This window comes from Mustela nivalis (genome assembly GCF_964662115.1).
Source record: "Mustela nivalis genome assembly, chromosome: 6".
In the NCBI taxonomy this organism is placed as follows: Eukaryota; Metazoa; Chordata; class Mammalia; order Carnivora; family Mustelidae; genus Mustela; species Mustela nivalis.
Window position 1 is genome coordinate 62,986,907 of NC_139025.1, and position 18,819 is coordinate 63,005,725.

Here is an 18,819-nt window from a genome sequence, read left to right on the forward strand (position 1 = left end):
GGGTGTTTTTCTAATGGAGCTCAGCCACTCAGGTGCATTGGCGTTCATGCAGCCTGTGATTCCAGAAACAAGGTTTAAAATATGTGATAAAAGATGGGATTCAACTAGGTTTCTCATCTCTTTATGCTTACTGTTTGTGCTTTCCATAAAACCAAGGCAGCAGAAATTTCAAAAGAAAGATGTACTGATTATGGATTGGAATCCAAATCGCAGAATATGTTAACATAAGAATATTTTATTCTACACTTCCCAAACATGCCATAATATATTCACCCAAAGCAATAAATCCCAAGCTGCACAAGCAAATTATAAACAAATGATAGAAGCTGAAGTTTCCTCTCAAAAGAGGCTAAGGAACAGATAATTTAGAAAGAACAGATTTTATTGGAACGTCAATAGTTTTCATGACACAGATACTTAAACTACTCGTTTTCAACATTCCCATATAAAGAAAATTATAAAAGGTTTTTTGTGGGTTTTTTTTTTAAGAAAAGATAATTTGACAGATGGAGTCTTTTTATGGGATCCGTAGAAGTGATAAAATTGAATAAATTACCAAGATTTTATCTCCATTTCTGTAATTCTCCCTAAAGATTTAGAGGTGGCAGATTGAATCAACTGGGAAATAAATTTGCATGTTTATAACATGTCTAAAACAGGAATTAAAGACAAAAACTTCTCACTTGTTTTCGAGAGTGGTTTGTCGGGAGGAAACTTGCTCTCATGAGATCACACATTTCCTAACCAAGTATCAAGGTTCACCAAATGGAAATGTATTGCAAAATGTACATGAGGTTTGGTGAACATGTACTGTCTTATTATCATCAGTGTTAAAGAACAAGCAAAAATAATTACGGACTATAAAGTTGGGGCAACTTAACTAAATTCTGGATAATTTTTTACATAGGAGAGGATTTGGTTATGAACAGGCTGAACTTGATTTTGAGTAAAGTTGAGCCACACGGGGCGCCTGGGTGGCTCAGTGGGTTGAGGCCTCTGCCTCAGCTCAGGTCATGATCTCAGGGTCCTGGGATGGAGACCTATATCAGGCTATCTGCTCAGGAAGGAGCCTGCTTCCCCCTCTCTCTCTGCCTGCCTCTCTGCCTACTTGTGATCTCTATCAACAAAATAAAATATTAAAAAAAAAAAAAAGTTGAGCCACAGTATTTTGGTTCACAAGATAGCTCACTTTTGTGATCCCTGAGTCATGTATCACATTACAGAGCCTGCAGGCCTGCCTGCCCCTTAAGGAGCAGAAGGACCCCTGCCTGGATGGTGGTGGGATGTTTCATGTATAGTGTATGTGTCTTACCTCAAGAAAAGCACCCAAAGACCAGATGCCCCTCCTTCTCCTACAGAATCCTTAGTGATGATACTCACACAGCCAGCGGGCTCTGGCTTAGACCAGAGTATGAGTGGGAAAAGGCGGTGAGATGTACAGTTTGCACTGAACCATGGGAGATGGTATCTGGAGAATCTGTTAGTCCTATCCCCCTCACCTGGTAGGTGAGGATCCTGAGACTCAGAGGGCAGAACTGACTTCTCCAAGCCTCATGCACTCACTGAGTGAGTGGCCAATAGTGAGCGAGATAGAGGCTGAAATGGGAAGCCTTAGAAAGTGGAAGCAACTTTGAGGGTCTTGTCCTAAGTCCCAAGTCAGCTGGCACTGTCATTTTCCATTGGTTTTTGGCATTCTCGAATTCAGGATTTACATAAGGAATATTCTCTGTGTTCTGTCATTTTTGTCTTTTTCATTTGGGCTTGTTCCATAATAACAGCTAACAACTTTAATTATGTACCCATTGATAAGAAAAATCAGTGGTAGGCAAGGAGTCATGGGGAATGGATTCATCAATTTTTTTTTAAAAAAAGCAGAAAACCAGCTCTTGTTTCCTGGTATTTTTTTGGCTGTTCACCCCTCTCCTCCATTTGCAGCTGTTTGCCTTTGTTCTTGTATTCAATTAATTTTGTAATGTAAACAGTGAGCAAATCAGAATATTTAAGGATTCTTTCTGTTTATGTATTTAATTGTACTGCAGTGTGTTTGAAGCAGGACCCCTCTCATCTCCAACTAGATCTATGGTGGGTTAAAAAAAAAAAAAAAATTAGGATTTATTTTCTGCTGGGTGTTTTCCCTCTGTGTAGGATTCCAATTCCAAATTAGTGTGGTTGCTATGTGTGGAGGAGAGATGTGTCAAGAGAATGTGGCCCCAGGGAAGTAAGAAATTGGAAAGAAGTCAGTGCATCCAAACCAAGCACACTGATATCTTCTTTGAGGAAACACTGAGATATTATTTGGATAAAAGATGGCCCTAGAACAAATATGACGTCGACTTGGCTGGGAGGAGAAGCTGAGAAAACTTGTAACTACAGTTCTCTTTTCCTTCTTCTGCCAAGAGCAGAGCCTATCTGCTGGCCCAGCTCACCTGGCTGAAGGCACAGCCGGTGCTCACCTGGGAGACCTCCCTGACTGTTTTCAATAACAGGAACTTTCCTTTTGTTCTGATTGAATTGAGTGATAGAGGTGAGGCCTTGTATGTAGATGGGGTAGAAATCCCACCACCATGGCCGACTCTCGGGAAGTCACTCGACTTTTCTTTGCCTCAGTTTCCACAGCCGTAAAACCAGGATCATAATTTGTAACTTGGAAAACCGCCATGAAATGAAATGAGGCAAAAAAATGGAAAGCACTTCCGCAGTGTCCAACCTGCTCTCTGTTCCTCCTTGCCCACTCCCCTCCTGGTCTGCTGCACTTCCAGCAGGGTTCTGAGAGAAGCGCGCTCTGTCCTCTTTTCCTTATTTTCCTTTCACCTCAGTTTCGGGCCTTATCTAGGCCTTTCTCCAGATCTAGGATCATGTGATATTGTCTGCCTCAAGTTTTGAAGGTGTTCCTTTGCCAACCATCCTATGGATGTACGCTTATTTTTTTCTTGTCCTTCTGCACCTTCTCAACTGCCTTCTGATGTACTGATCCCATCTTTAAATTATGGCTTTGCCTCTTCTATAGGAAAGACTCTCAAATCTGTTTTCAGTAATGACCCCTCAGACCAGTCTTTGCCCTCAAATGTTCCTAGACCTGAATTGTTAAGAGGAAGCCATACTATCTGCAGTTAGTCATTTTGGAGACAGCCCATGAATGCATAATAACATCACCTGCTTTTTGTAGATATAGTAGATTCATGTCTCTTGCACCATAATGCAACACAAGAGGGAAATGGGGTGGTTCCTGTCCTCGGGGACTCCTGGGGCAAAGAATGTTCCCGTGCCAGTTCCATACACGGCGTTGCTATAAACACATATCAGTGAAAATAGAAAGTTTTTTCCACATCAATGCTGTCTCGCCTTGTCCCTTAATGCTGTCAGTGGGGTCAGGAATAAAGCATTGGCTGTACTATCAAGTGAGAGAGGAGAAAGGAAAGGAAGGAAAGAAGGAAGGATGGAAGGACAAAAGATTTATGAACAGAAAAGGGGAGAGCCCATGAAGGAAGAGAAAAGTTGAGGAGGAGGGGAGTATAGATGATCTACCACCACAGGAAATCTCAGAATCCCGGTATTCTTGGTAAAGAAAGAAATGTCACTGAGTTCGAACTCCCATCAAATGCTTCAGTTTCCCCTAGTGTTTCCACCCAGGTGTGTTATCCTTCTGCCTGAAACTCACTGACAAATACTCTTGAAGCCCAATCCATGCTGCACTATGAGAATCATTAGAATAGTCATCTAATAATATGTAGAATCTAAAATGGCTTCCTATCATTTTTTCCCCCATTGATTTTGGTTCCCCTGTGGGGCCTTAAGGCTAACCTATAATCCTTTCCCTGACCTTCAGAACATTTATGATTTGGGCTCTGTCTAGTTCTGGTACTTCTTATTGGCTGTGTTTGCTAACATGCTGTGCACAGGCCTTCCTGAGAGCCTTCTGATGAGAGCGCCTGATTCCCGCTCTTTGCATGAGACCCCCGAACAAATAGATGTACATGTGATCTTAGAGGTTTTGTGTCAAGGGCCACCCTTCTGGAGGAGCCTTCCCACAGGGCCAGAGCTAAAATAGCCCACACCTGGGGCACCTGCGGGGCTCAGTTGTTAGGCGTCTGCCTTTGGCTCTGGTCATGATCCCAGCGTCCTGGTCCCAGAATGGGTCCTGCATCAGGCTCTGTGCTCAGCAGGGAGTCTGCTTCTCCCTCTTCCTCTGCTACTCCCCCCGCTTGTGTGCTCCCTCCCGATCTCTCTCTCTCTCAAATAAATAAATAAAAATCTTAAAAAAAAAATAGTTCACTCTTGGAAGTCTAAATTGGGTAAATTTTTTTTTTTTTTGAAATGTGATGGCAAAGCCCCTAAAAGCCAAGTCAAAAGATCAATAAAAAACTGGGAAAAATATTTGCATTTTACATATTACTGTGATCGTTTTCCTAAAATATGAAGTGTTTCTGCAGTTTGGTGAGAAAAAGACCAATTAGGTTATTGGTCTACTGTAAACAAAACAAAACAAAACAAAACAAAACCCGGCAAAGGATACAAACAATTCAAGTAAACAACCCACATATGCTGCCCAAATATATGAAAAAGTACTGAAAGAGAGAGAGAGAGATACAATTTTTCATCTTTCACATTGGCAAAGATAAATCAATACTATTCTAATGCCAGCAAGGATGTGAGAAACAGGTACCCTCGTATCCTACTGGTAACAGTATAAACTGGAACAATTTTTATAAAGGTGATTCCATAATATTTATCAAAATTAGAAATGCGCAAATGCACTTTCCATCCTGGGATTTTTAGTTCTAGAAATTTGCCCTACAGATATGTTCCTGAATGTGGGAATTGATGTATGTAAACAGGTGCTCATAGCAGTGTTTTATATAAGAGCAAGAGACTGAAAACCACATATAGATCTATCATAGAGGAATGGATAAATAAATTGTGGTGCATTCATACAATAAAATAGTATGCAGTTATTAAGAAGAAGGAGGCAGATCTGTCTGTGGCACTGGAGTGCTTTGAGTGAATTTTATATTAGCTTACAGGCATTTTATATCTGCTATTTTGTATTTTGTTTAAAGAGAGCCCCTAAAACTGTATCAGCTTCAGATCCCCCCAAATCTGGATACACTTTTGGCCCCAACCCACTTGGAAGACAGACTCACACCTGTGAGTTAACAGAGGTTCATTCTATAGTGGTAAGGGGGAAAAGGGGGATACGGAGGTATCGATATGGGCTTTGGGGGGCATGGTGGACAGGGTTGGATCAAAATGATGAGTTTGAAAAAGTTTCACAGGTGATTCTGATATGCTTCCCCCTTTTGAGATGCATTCTTACTCCATGTTCAACCCACAAACCCCCAATCCTGCACAGCCACGCCATCTCCCTCTGTTCCTTTAAGGCTCTAAAACCACTTTCACTCTCAGATGAGGACTAACCTTGCAGTGAAAGTCTAAATGGCCTTTGTCCATTTCACTGCACCTCCCTGCCTTTGTCAGCCTCATTCTCTGGGTCCTGGAGGTGCCGGAGGAAAGCGGACCAGCCATGCAAACTCCAGAATGGTTTCCTCTCTCTGGCTTTTCTGACCTCTGCCTTGCAACACAGCTACTACTGGCCTCATCTTTCTCAAAAACGTGGCAATGTACTGAAGTTCCCAGATCCTTCTGTAAGTCACTCACCTTTTGGGAAGCAGGCAGCCGCAAAATAGTTCTTATCTCTTTAAAATCACCTGGGTATTCACTTTCTGTTTGTCTCCATTTCACCTGTTGTCAGACAAACACCTGCTGCTGGGGAGGTTTGGAGAGATTTGGAGGAGGGTGGGGAGTAAACCAGGCTGGCAGGAAAAATTATAATCTCATAAATCAAGGAATGAAGTTATGTGGGTTTTTCTTTTTTTAACCACAATTTTTAAACTTTTTAAAAGACTTTATTTATTTATTTTTCAGAGAGCGAGCGAGCACAAGCAGGGGGAGCAGTAGGCAGACAGAGAAGCAGGCTCCTTGCTGAGCAAGGAGGCCCATGTGGGTCTCTATCCCAGGACCCTGGGATCATGACCTGAGCTGAAGGCAGACACTTAAACAACTGAGCCACTCAGGCATCCCTTAACTATAATTTTTTTTAAAAGATTTTATTTATTTATTTGACACAGAGAGAGAGATCACGAGTAGGCAGAGGCAGGCAGAGAGAGGGGGGGAAGCAGGCTCCTTCCTGAGCAGAGAGCCTGATATAGGTCTCCATCCCAGGACCCTGAGATCATGACCTGAGCCAAAGGCAGAATCTTAACCCACTGAGCCATCCAGGCGCCCCACAATTTTTTTTTTAAAGTAAATGAGGCATAGAACTTTGAAAAATGAGGGGGCACTCAGGAGTAACATGATTCCATGTACTTCCCTAAATTTTTCCGTTTCCTCCTTCCCTCCCTTTCTGTCTTTTTAATGAACAAAATGAGATAAGAACACTCTTTAAAGGTTTATTTTTTGTTGTTGATATTATTTTGTGGTACCTCCCAGGCTGTGGGTTCATCTGATTTGCATTCGGACTTGATTTTGAAGATTCTAACTCAAATCTATAATAGTTTGAGAAAAATAGTTTATTTTTTAAAAATTGAATTGGGGCGCCTGGGTGGCTCCCCTTAGTTAGGTGTCCAACTCTTGATTTCATCTCAGTTCATGATCTCAGGGTCTTGGATTGAGCCCCGCATGAGGCTGTGCACTCAGTGGGGAGCCTGCTTGAGATTCTCTCCCTCTCACTCTCCTCCTGCCCCTCCCCCCTCAAAATTAATAAATAAATAAAAATCTTTAAAAACTGAATTGAACCTGAATGCAGCTGAGAGTGAACAAATGAGATATGGCAGAAACCAGCCTCTCAATCAGTCCAGGAAGTTTTGTCAAAAACTTTAGCTTCCATCACCTTCCACAGCCCACTTGCCTCCCCTTGCCAGGAAGAGCCAACACTCAGCAGAAAGCAGATCCAGAGAGCACCTAGACAGCCACCAGACAGGCAGCAGATGCAGAGTTCCAAGTTAGAGAAAAGAGGACACATTGCTCTTTGTTTTTTAGAGAAAAAAAGAGACGCGGGCCTGCTTTGTCTAAAGTGTCAGCTCTTGAGAAGAGAAGCCCAGGCAGGTGGGCACATCAGCAGAGTCCCAGAGAACACTGTGCCCTGTAAGAATGACCAGAGAGAAGGACACAGCATCAAGACTCTGCCATTAGCCTGCCCCAGTTCTCAGCAGCTTGTCCCCAAGAGAAGCTGGAGAGTGACACCAATGTCTGCACTGTTTCCGAAGGCACAGGCAGCTGGCAGAGGCCCTGGGGGATTTCTAAGACATCTGGGAACGAAATGGGAGGCCGGAGTCCAGAGGTTCCTGTGAAGGCCTGAAATGGGCAGAAGTACATCAGAGGCATCTCAAAGAGGATGAATCAAATGGGATGATTCGAAAGGCAACTTTTTCGACTGCTAAGAGCTATACTGGGAAGGATACATTGAGCCCTTTACGGAGAAAAATAATCCCATTTGCAGATACAGAAGGATTGGCGCTCCCGGAGACTTGATGCCTACCGTTTCCATGCAAGTCCCAGCCCCAGGGGACTTGACCCTTACCATGAGCCCCCCATCTCTGGGGACTCACCTCAACTGCTGCCAAAGTTTCTACCTGGTTCTGCCATGCCCAGCCTCCTGCCCACAGGCTCTGCAGAGTGGCCATCATCACCTTTTAAAAAAGGAAAAAGAAAATCATGGTCCCGCTGCAACTGAAAATTCCCTACCAGCTCTTGATCTTATTTCAGAAATTAAAAAAAAGAAGAAGAAGAAAGAAAAAGAAAATCCATGGATCAGCAAACTTTTTCGGTAGTGGGCCCCTGTACTTCAGGTTTTATCTGACATGGTAGTTGTTGTATGTTGTCGTCCTGGGGTGTGTTCACCACACTATTTTCCAGTGCCCAGTACCATGCCTGAAACAAATCAGATGTCTGCTATCCACTGAATGACTGTGCTGCATTTTTAAGTGTGTTCCTAAATTCACACATAGAACTCAAGGAAATCTGATTTTCTCAAAAATTTTTTCCATTGTTGGTTGTTTACCTTGTGTTTCTATAGAGAATAAGCCAAAAGTTAATGAAAATCTAAAAAGTAGAAAGAAAAAAATGGAAAAACAGGCCAAACTGACAAATTTTTGGAAAAACAGAACAAATTGACAAAAGATAAATAGAGCTGAAAAATCTTCCCATGATGCAGTTGCAAAACGTTCTACCAAATCTGATTCGGTCCAAACTCTTCTGTGGGCAAATTTGGTTTTGCCTGAGTTGATTTAAGCCCATTAGCTAAAGCTTATTCAGTTATCCAGCCTGGATTCTGAGTCTCTTTTAAGGCTATGTGAAGGTCGTGCAGAGAATTTCACATAGGATCAGAGCTCTTTTTTTTTTTTTTTAAAGACTTTATTTATTTATTTGACAGTCAGAGAGATAGCAAGAAAGGGAACACAACCAGAGGGAGCAGCAGAGGGAGAGGGAGAAGCAAGCTCCCCACCAAGCACCAAGCAAGGAGCCCAATGTGGGACTCGATGCCAAGACCCTGGGAACATGAGCTGAGCCGAAGGCAGATACTTAACGACAGAGCCACCCAGGCGCCCCCAAATTTCATTTTTAAAACGCTTTTAGCTCTTGCATTCTTACATCCTTCAGTCAGGACTTTATTCATTGAATCATTCCGTCAGTCAGTCAACAAATACATTCTTGACTGCTTTCCCTGTGCCACACACTCTAGTAGGTGCAGGACACAGAGTAAACAAGACAGATGGGATTCCTGGGCTCTGGAGGCCTACATGCAAAAGGGATACAGCCAGTCAACAAGAAAACACATAAGTAAAGCAAAATAATTTCAGGTAGTGATGAAGTGCTATGGGAAAATACAACAGGAGAATGTGAAACATGGTAGAAGGGCACCAGTGAGTCTCTGGTCAAAGAACTCTTCCGTAAGAAGGCCCCACTCACAAGGCTACCCTGAGACTTGAATATACCAAAATGATGGTGTCTTCTCTCCTTCCCCCTCCCAGGTACTTAAAAATTTAAAAAGCCAACCAAGGCTTAAAATAAGTGCAGAGAAGGTCAACAAAGTTCTGATCACCCTCCACCCTCTGCCCCCCAACAATGACAACCACTTGAAGACTTTGGGGAAAATATCTAAAATCAAATTCATTCCACAGTATTTTCTCATTGTGAGGGCTCTTTTTTGGCTTGGTCTCCAAAGTATACTTTTAATCTGTTTACTGAGTGACCTAGTACCAAGGGCCATCTATGCAAAAACCTGAAGAGAAAGTAGCGACCGCAAAGCCTTTGATTGAGAACTTGGTGTATCCAGCCTGTGGGCTGAATACAGTTTTACTGGCACATTCTTTGTCCATTGCCTGAGTCTACTGCCTCCAAGAGGAACCATCTCCTTTCCTTCCCTTCGGCCACTTGTCTGGCTCCCTCCAGACTTCTTGGAGAAATAGATGTAAAGCAGACAAAACAAAAAAAAGAAAAAAGAGTCAAGTTTTGACAGGCACTATTGAAGGAAATGAACAAGGAAATGAGATGGGCACAGTCTATTTTCATTAGGGTGATAAAGAAGGCCTTTCTGAAGAAAGAAAATGTAGGATCATCAGAAGGAGCTACCTTTCATAGGGTAGGGAGAAATGTATTTCAGAGTCAAGATACCACGTATGCAGTATCATGAGGTAGGAAAGAGCTTGGCTTATTTTAGGAACTGAAAGAAAAGTGTGACTGGATCATAATGAGTGAAGAAGACAAGGCATGATGACGACGTGGTCACCAGGGCCTCTCCTAGACCATGGCAATGAGTTTGGACTTGATTGTAAAGGCAAGGGCTTCACAAAGGGGAACGGTGCCAACTTACTTATGCCTAAGAAAGATTTCTCTAGCTTCTGTGTAGAGTATGGATCTTTAGAGGGCAAGTGTAAAAGAAGGGAGAGCCGAGAGAAGGCTTTCGTAATGTGCATGGGAGACGATGGTGGTCCAGACTGGTCTTGGCAATGGAGATAAGGAGCAGACAAGAGGTTGGAGTTACAGTTTGGCAGTAGAGGAGTTATCAGTGAATTTGAGGCAGGAACTGAGAGTCCGTAGGCATATCCGTCAGTGTCCAACTGTGAAAACAGAGGTCATTCTAGGTATTTCAAACAGGGAGTTCAGTTTAAGGAATCAGTTACAAGTAAATGTTGTCAAGATTAGAGGAAGAAAAAGGGTGTGGTAACCTGGAGGTAAGCATCTGCAGGAAGTCAGGACCAGTCCTAATACTGGAGGAGAGAAAGGGAGGTGGAGAGGGCCTCTGACATTGTGAAGCTTCTGATGTTGTTGGAACTGGCCCCTGCCCTGGCCATTGATGCTGTTGCTGGAGCCCCTAGCTGCTGGTCATGGCCACAGCCACTGCCAGAAGCTTTTAATAAAGGGGAGGATGTCTCTCCATCATTTCATTCAGTTTCCCACCAATGCTACCCACTAGCAGGATCTAACTCAGCCAGTTGGCAAAGGAGTCTGGGAAATGCAATTCACAGGATTCCAGCCACCTCTGACAGAGCACTGCACAGAATGGCGGGAATGGTCCTTGGCACCAACAAGCCAATGACCAGCACGTGGAAGAATTAAGGATTTGTTTTCTGTAGGAAAAACCATCCCTTATCCTTTACAAATATGTATTATGTTGTTTTTACAAAAACAATATGTGTCCACTACAGAAAAATTAGAACCACAGACAAATAATACAACATAACAAAACTTTCATATTCGCACTTACTCAAATAATTATTAACATCTTGGTCTCAGTCTCTCTCTTTTTCTCTCTCAAAAAGTGACTCTTCCTCTACTTTTCAGTTTTGTAATCTACTACACTAAATCTATGCAGTAAACATTTGCTGGATACTTACTTTGGTCTAACTAGCTCCCAGTGTTGAATATTTATGTTTTACTCATATTTTCCTATTATAAATATAAAAAAGGAATTATTGCCTGAAAACAAATTTGCACTTTTAAGAAAACAGCTCATGAAGCATACAGTTATAACTTCCAGTTTGACTATTATGAGATAATTTGCTTAGGTAGGTAGAGAAAACTAATTATTTTTAACAAAAGGTGAAATGTGAGGTCTTTCCTCATCCTGTTCATTTCCTCTGTTGGGGACAACAGAATTACAGAGATGGAAACACGCACTCTGGAGAGGGAGAGGCACTTAGCCACAGACTACCTCAGAACTGTCCTCTACCCCATCTGTCTCGTCTCCGTGAGTCAGATTTCTGACAAGGAAACTAGTCCCCTGAAGTGTACTGAGCCAGAGTATCGTTAAGAGTGGATGCCATTTGTGATGGCCACGGCATGACCATTTCTCTGGGGTCTCCTGTTAGAATGCTTCTCAGTACTAGTTGCTGAAAACTGTGACTTGAATTGGTTTTTAAAATGAGGAAATGTATTATCTCATGTTCTCCTGTAACTAGAAGTCCAGAGGTAGGGCAGATTCCTGGAACAGTAAGATAAGCCTCTCACTGATGTCATCAAGGTCCCAAGTTCTTTCAACGCTCGGTTCTGCCTTCCTCGGTGTTGGTTTCATCCAGACCCTGGCTCCCTTGGTGGTAACTAGAGGTCTGCCAGAGGCCATAGAGCTGTCTGTTGCTTTTCTCCACATTCAGCATAAAGAAAAACAAAGAGACATCTCCCTCCAATATAAATTCTTTTCAGTTCAAGCCAACTAGTGGTTCTCAATACTGCTATACATTACAATACTCACGAGTGCTTTATTATTTATTATTGCTATTATTTCATTTTTCTTAAGATTTTACTTTTTTATTTGACAGAGAGATCACAAGTAGGCAGAGAGGCAGGCAGAGAGAGAGAGAGAGAGAGAGGGAAGCAGGCCCCCTGCCGAGCAGAGAACCCGATGTGGGGCTCGATCCCAGGACCCCGAGATCATGACCTGAGCCGAAGGCAGAGGCTCAACCCACTTAGCCACCCAGGCGCCCCTTGCTATTATTTCATTTTAATGGATTAATTTTTAAATCAATTTATTGTTTAGTAATTGGTGATGGGGATGGTGATGATGATGTATTATTTATTTACTTGCTATTTTAATTTTTTTTTAAAGATTTTATTTATTTGACAGACAGAGATCACAAGTAGGCAGAGAGGCATGCAGAGAGTGGAAGCAGGCTCCCTGCTGAGCCGAGGGCCTGCCTTGGGGCTTGATCCCAGGACCCTGAGATCATGACCCAAGCTGAAGGCAGAGGCTTAACCCACTGAGCCACTCAGGTGCCCCGCTATTTTAATTTTTAAACTGCTCCATACCTATGCCTTATTGCTGGAAATATTAATTTATTAGTCTGGGATGGGCCCTGGCTGGAGGTAGTTTTTTAGGAGCTCCCAAGTGAGTCTGATGTGCAGTCAGTGGGGAGAACCCCTGGATTAGGCTGGTTAAGGTCACCTGCCCACCCCTTGGACTAACAATTGCCAGGTGACATCAGGAACAGAATGGCTTAGAAAAGTGGATCTCAGAGTGTGACCCAGACCAGTAGAAGCAGCTTCACTTGCATATTTCATATGCATATGCATTCATAATGCAAATTATTGGGCCCCACCCAGACCTGCTGAATCAGAAGCTCTGCCTGTGGATCTGTGCTTTAGTACAGATCTGTGCTTTAGCAAGCTTGACAGGTGATTGGGATGGATGCTAATGTTGGAGACACACTGCCTTAGACCAATCAGACTTTTTCTCTGGAGCTAGGGAGGAGATATAAATATATGAACAAAATAAAGTTCTGTTAAACAGTGATCCCCAGGTCACTGGAGCCTTTGTATTCCCCCTTTCATAGTCAGGCTGGAAAAGGGAGGAAAGGGGAGGAATTAGTGACCTGAACCCCAGAGATACCTGGTTGTACAGAACCATCTCTCAACGGTTTGACCAAGGCTCAGCCACCACAATGGGCTATTAGGATGGGAAGAAGACATGTTCTATTGGTATCCATTCCTTCCTACCTTGGGGAACCCCTGGAAGTTTCTACAGGAGCCCAAGGGCTGAAAAGACTCTCTTGGTCTAGACTTTCCTGAAAACACTGTGAACTCATTTCAACCACTGTACAGTTTCCACAGGATCCTGGAAAAGAAAAAAGACCTTTGATAACACAGGAAATCTGAGTACAATAAGGACTTTTGTTTAAAATAATGTATCAATATTGGTTCATAAGTTGTGACAATATACCATATCTGTACTAAATCAGATATTAATTGGGAAACTGGGCATGGGACATATGGGAACTCTGTATAAATCTTCACAATTCTCCTGTAAATCCAAAACTACTCTAAAATATAAAGGTTTTCAAAAATACAGTGCATTAAGGGACACTTGAGTGGCTTAGTCAGTTAAGTGTCTGCTTCCTGCTTGGGTCATGGTCTCAGGGTCCTGGGATGGAGTCCTGTATCAGGTTCCTAGCTGAGCAGGGAGCCTGCTTCTCTCTCTGCCTGCTACTCCCCGGCTTGTACTCTCTCTCTCTTTGACAAATACAATCGTAAAAAAAAAAAGATACATTAAGATGTGAAATTCTAATGGATAAAAACATTTTGGAAAAGTCTTTATGAAATTAAGCATAAATCATTCTTTAAAATACTCCACATTAATATAAGCTTGACCCCGCTATATTTTTATGATCAGTGTCACGTTTTTAGTCAGAGCAAATGCTTTTAAAACATTTTCGGCTTTAAGCAGGAGTTGACTTGGAAAATATTAATGAAGATTCCTGATAGTTCACACTTCCCAGAATCTGCACATGGCCTGAATTATCAAAGAGCAAATGAGAGAGGCTTAAGTTTGTCCATATGTTAGAACAGTTAAGAACCCACATAGGGGCGCCTGGGTGGCTCAGTCAGTTAAGCCTCCGGCTTGATTTCTGCTCGGGTCATGATCTCAGGGTTGTGAGATGGAGCCCCTGTTGGGTTCTGCGCTGGACATGGAGCCTGCTTAAGATTCTTTCTCCCTGAGCCCCTATCTCCCTTAAAAACAAACAAACATACAAACAAGACACATACTGAAAGTTGCTTTCCTTGCCATCCCGCTAGACCTGGAAAGGAGTAGGATGGCTTGACTCACAGGGAATGGCACATAATCATATGCATCTTTCTTTAAACCCAATTCATAGCAGTGAGCTAGAGCATAGATTCCTTTCAGGCACTCCCCTCTTGTTTCGTCAGCTCCATTTAAATTAGATGCACTTCCTGTGTCCTGAAGGGCAGCCACAGGACCCAATGGACTGAGGTGTGGCTTATTACCAGGGACTACTTGACTATTGTCAACAGACTTTTTATCCTTGGATTTATGTGGGATTCCTGGAAACACTGGGCCATAACTGGTGGAAGGGAGCAAGGAACAAATCCTAATTTGTAGTTTGGAGGTTTGGAGGATTACTCTTAATGCAGCTGACTAAATAATTTATGGAAAGTTTTGTTTATTTCCTTTCTGCACCAAATATCAGTAAGGGAACCAATAATTAAAATTGTCATTGAGGAGTATTATAACTAAGAGTTATAACAAAAAAAGAGTATTTAAGGGTGAAAACATTGCTATGCCAAGCAAGTGGCTCAAAATAACTCTCCCCCTGATCTTACTACATTGGAATCTCTCTGATTTTGTCCATTGTGGTTATACTCTCTTACTTTGTGACTTGGACAAGTTCCTTAGCCTCTCTATGTCCCATTTTCATCATCTTTATCATGTGGGATAATAAAAGTACCCTTTTCTTGATAGTGTCATCAGAATTAATAGAAGTAACATTTGAAACACTTTAGCACAGTGCCTAGAATGTGGTAAATGTTGCAAACAAGATAACCCTTGCCCATTTTCAGGTCATTCAATGTAATGATCAACCTCTTGATGTGTCATGGCAAAAACACAAGGAAGAATGGTAGCAGATAGGAGAGAGGCAACCTCAGGCACACCAGGATATTGAAAGGGCAAAAGAAATGTAGACAGTGTTCATCAGAAATGAAAAACGAGGGCACCTGGGTGGCGCGGTCAGTTAAGTGTCTGACTCTTGATCAGGTCATGATCTTAGGGTTATGAGATTCAGTCCTCCTTCCTCTCTCTCCCTCTCCCTCTGCCCCTTCCCACCCACCTCTCACTCCCTCTCTAAAAAAAAAAAAAAAAAAAAAAAAAGAAAAAAAAAATAGAAGAAATAAAAAAGGATGTGTTGGAACTCTCCCACTCTTCCATGTTGTTGGTGGGAACGTAAAATAGGGCAGCTGCTGTGGAAAATAGTGTGGCAGCTCCTCAGAAAGTTAAACAGGATTATCGTATGACCCAGCAATTCGACTCCTGCCCAAAGAACTGAAAGCAGGTTCTCAAATACTTACATGTGTATGCTTATAACAGCATTACTCAAAATAACCCCAAAGTGGAAACAACCCAAATGTCCACTAGCTTATGAATGGATAAACACAAGTGGTATATCCATACAATGGAATATCATTCAGCCTCAAAAAGACATAAAGTCCTGACACATGATATCACGTGGATGAACCTGGAAAACATGCCAAGTGACAGAAGTGAGTCACGAAAGATCTCATATCCTGTGGTTCCACTTATGGGGACTATCCAGATTGAAAGCAGACTGGTGGTGGCCAGGGGCTGGGGGGAGGTAGGAACTGGGGAGTAACTGCTTAGCGGGTACAGGGTTTTCATTTGGAGTGGTGAAAATGTCTTGGCACTAGACAGAGGCCATTGATGCACAACATACGAGTGTACTAAGTGCCACTGAATTGTTTCTTTTAAACGAGTTTATTTTATGTTTTGTCGCTTTCACTTCATTAAAAAGACAGACACAGAAGAGGATGAGAGTGAGCGCTCTCTCTGTTCTAGTTAAGAAGACAGAGGCATTCCAGGTTCCTTCTCCCACCTACCAGAGACTCCTTCATGAAGAGCTGATGTCCAGCCCTTCGGGTTTTGATTTTCTCATCTGTAGGAAGATGAAGTTGGACCAAGTGACCACTAAGATCCCTTTCAGCTCACATTCGAAGGCAAAGAAATTCACCACACTTCTCTCTCCCTGACTCAACCACGTGCTTGAAAATGACAGCATCTGTCCCGCAGATGGACCCTGGAAGACAATGTTATTGTAACTAAATGACATGGACATTAATTTGTTTTAGTTATGAATATGAAAAGTATTTTAATATTATTATAATGCCACACATTAATGGGCAAATAACTAAAGCAAATGTACTTTAATGCTTAGCTTGGGGTTTGCCACTCTGAGGCTCAGGCTCCGAGCCTGCCTGTGGCTCCAGCCTGTCTGCCCCCGTCTGTGTAATCACACCAAGTGCTTTTTGCCAGGCACAGTATCTCGGGCTTCTTTGCCAAGTGTGGAGCTGGCAGCCCCTAGTGGATCGGGGGCCCTTGATTGATTAATAGGCACCGTAGCTGAGCAGGAAGCATGGGAAGGGAGTGAATCCCCTTCCACACTGCCCACATGGTGCAACCAAATCATCTAGAGCAGTTGAGGCTGTCAGTCGCTAGAACTTGTTTATAGGCTATTATTCTAGTTACAACTAGACTAGTTACAACCATCGAAACATTAGCTGCTAGTAAGCCAAGGTAACCCAGTCCTGGGATTTAAAGTCCTGGGTCAATATGTGCATTCTGGGAGATGGGTACGAATGCAGTCTTCTGTGTTTTCCTGACTGCTACTACTTCCCCCACCTGCTACGGCAGATTTTCAGCCCTCTGTACGTTCCCTTCTAATTACTCCTCTGAGTGTCAGGTGTATCTGCAGAGAAGATTTTTTCTTTTTTTCTTTTTAAGATTTTATGTATTTGAGAGAGAGAGAGAGAGAGCATGAAAGGGGCGAGGGGTAGAGGGAGAAGCCGGCTCCCTGATGAGCAGAAGGCCTGATGTGGAACTTGATCCTGGGACTCCAGGATCATGACCTGAGCCGAAGGCAGTTGCTTAACCAACTGAGTCACCCAGGTGCCCTGCAGAGAAGTTTTAACCAGCAAAATTTCAGCCAACTACCAAGGATTATCTGTCATTTCCTCCTTTTTTCATTCAGGTATCAACTTCTAAGGTCTACAGCAGACCCCAAAGCTGCAAATGCTGCAAGCCACAGCCTACCAGGGCCCATATTCAGGCCACTTCAGACCACATCTCTCCTGGGTATCCCGTTATCCATAATGTCCCTGGAGATCACTGAACGGACCAGAGCAGTTCCTGGCTACGTGGGGGATCCTGCTGAAGTGGGAGAAGTGCTTTCCTTCCTTCCAGTATGGCATCTCCATTTCCCTCCTTGCACAGATGAACAGTCAGTCCTTCAGCTTTCGCTTTAGGTCTCCTGCTCCCAGGGCTGGACCATTTACCATGGCTGGTTGGGGAAAACACAGCCAAGAGACAGATACCTTTTGGAATGCGTCCTTCACTGGCCTCTTCGATTTGGTTCTGGACCAGGCTGATCTGCCAGACCCTCTTCCAGTGGCTTCTCTTTGAGCAGGTTCCCCAGGTCCTCAAGCAAATGGACCTTTCTTGTAGGCTTTCAGACAAGTCCAGACATGCCCCAAACCCTTGTGGAAGTTGCACACCAGATTCCCAGTAACTATTTATTAGGCACCCTGGGGGGTCCCAGGAGAATGGGCTCCTGTCATCAAGAAGCTGCTGTGGACATTCTGGCCAAGTCAAGACTTAACCCCAGTAGGTGCAGCTCCTATAGAAGGGTCATGCAGACAGTGCCAACTAATCATCGTCTTGGCAGAGAACCTCCTCTTAGGATAACAGAAGTTCCACCAAAGGTTTCTTATTGACTGCTCCTCTGGAACATTCCTTAGGTTCTCACTCCACCAAGTGCCCCTGTCTGCTTCTTTCCATCATGTAGCAGTAGCCCCTTTCCTGTTTTACTCTTTGTTCTTGGCTTGGAATTCACCATTTCTTCCTTTCATATCTCTCCCCTTGCCTGCTGAGCAGAGAGGGCTATTGGAAGGGGAATGAAAGTGAAAAAGCTATAGAGGATTGTGTACAAAATACACAATACCTGTAAAACTTGTACATTCTTTTGTTCCATTTAAATGAAGAACCTGAATGTAATCTAATGTAAAATTTAAAATATGGAAATAACTTTGCATGCAATTTACGAACCTTTTCCCCCCTGATTCTAATCTCTGGTGTTTGGTAGGAAAGGGAATGAAAAAAATTCATAAAGCAGTCAGCTTACCTTTGGATAACTAAAAAGTTTTTCAGGTGGTGTCCATCCCTCCTGCGTAAGTGTAGTTTCTTGTAAAAAGAAAAAGTGAGCTTGGAGACCTAGAATTTAGTGTGTCTTTTGGGGGATATACTTAGAGGTTGTTATATGAGCATGTGATTAATTCTGAAGGCAGACTTTCAGAACACCCTATTTGAGTAAGCAGCTTGCAAGAGAAGTTGATGAAAACATCCAACAAAGCAAAATACAACATTTTCAGGGTTCAATCAGATAAGATCCAGCATTTCTTCATTGTGCATCTCTCCCCCCCCACTCCCCATTGAGAGGACACAGGGCTTTGGGGACACAGGGGTTAGGGAAATGTTTTGAGTTCAAACTGGATTTCTCCCAGTCCTCAGTGGCTTGAGTCTCCTGACCTGGGTCAAACAGCAGAATCAAGGGGAGTAAGGAAAGGAACCAGGTGAAGCTAGAACCAGATCACGGTTTAATACACATACTTGTTCCTGAGTTCGTTATTCTGTTCAAGAGGTGACCGGCCCAGAACGCGGCCGTAAACTGTGCTGATTTCATTTACATTTCCAGAGTTGGGATCCAGGTTTTCAAGTTTGAGATGGGACTTTATGCAAAACATATG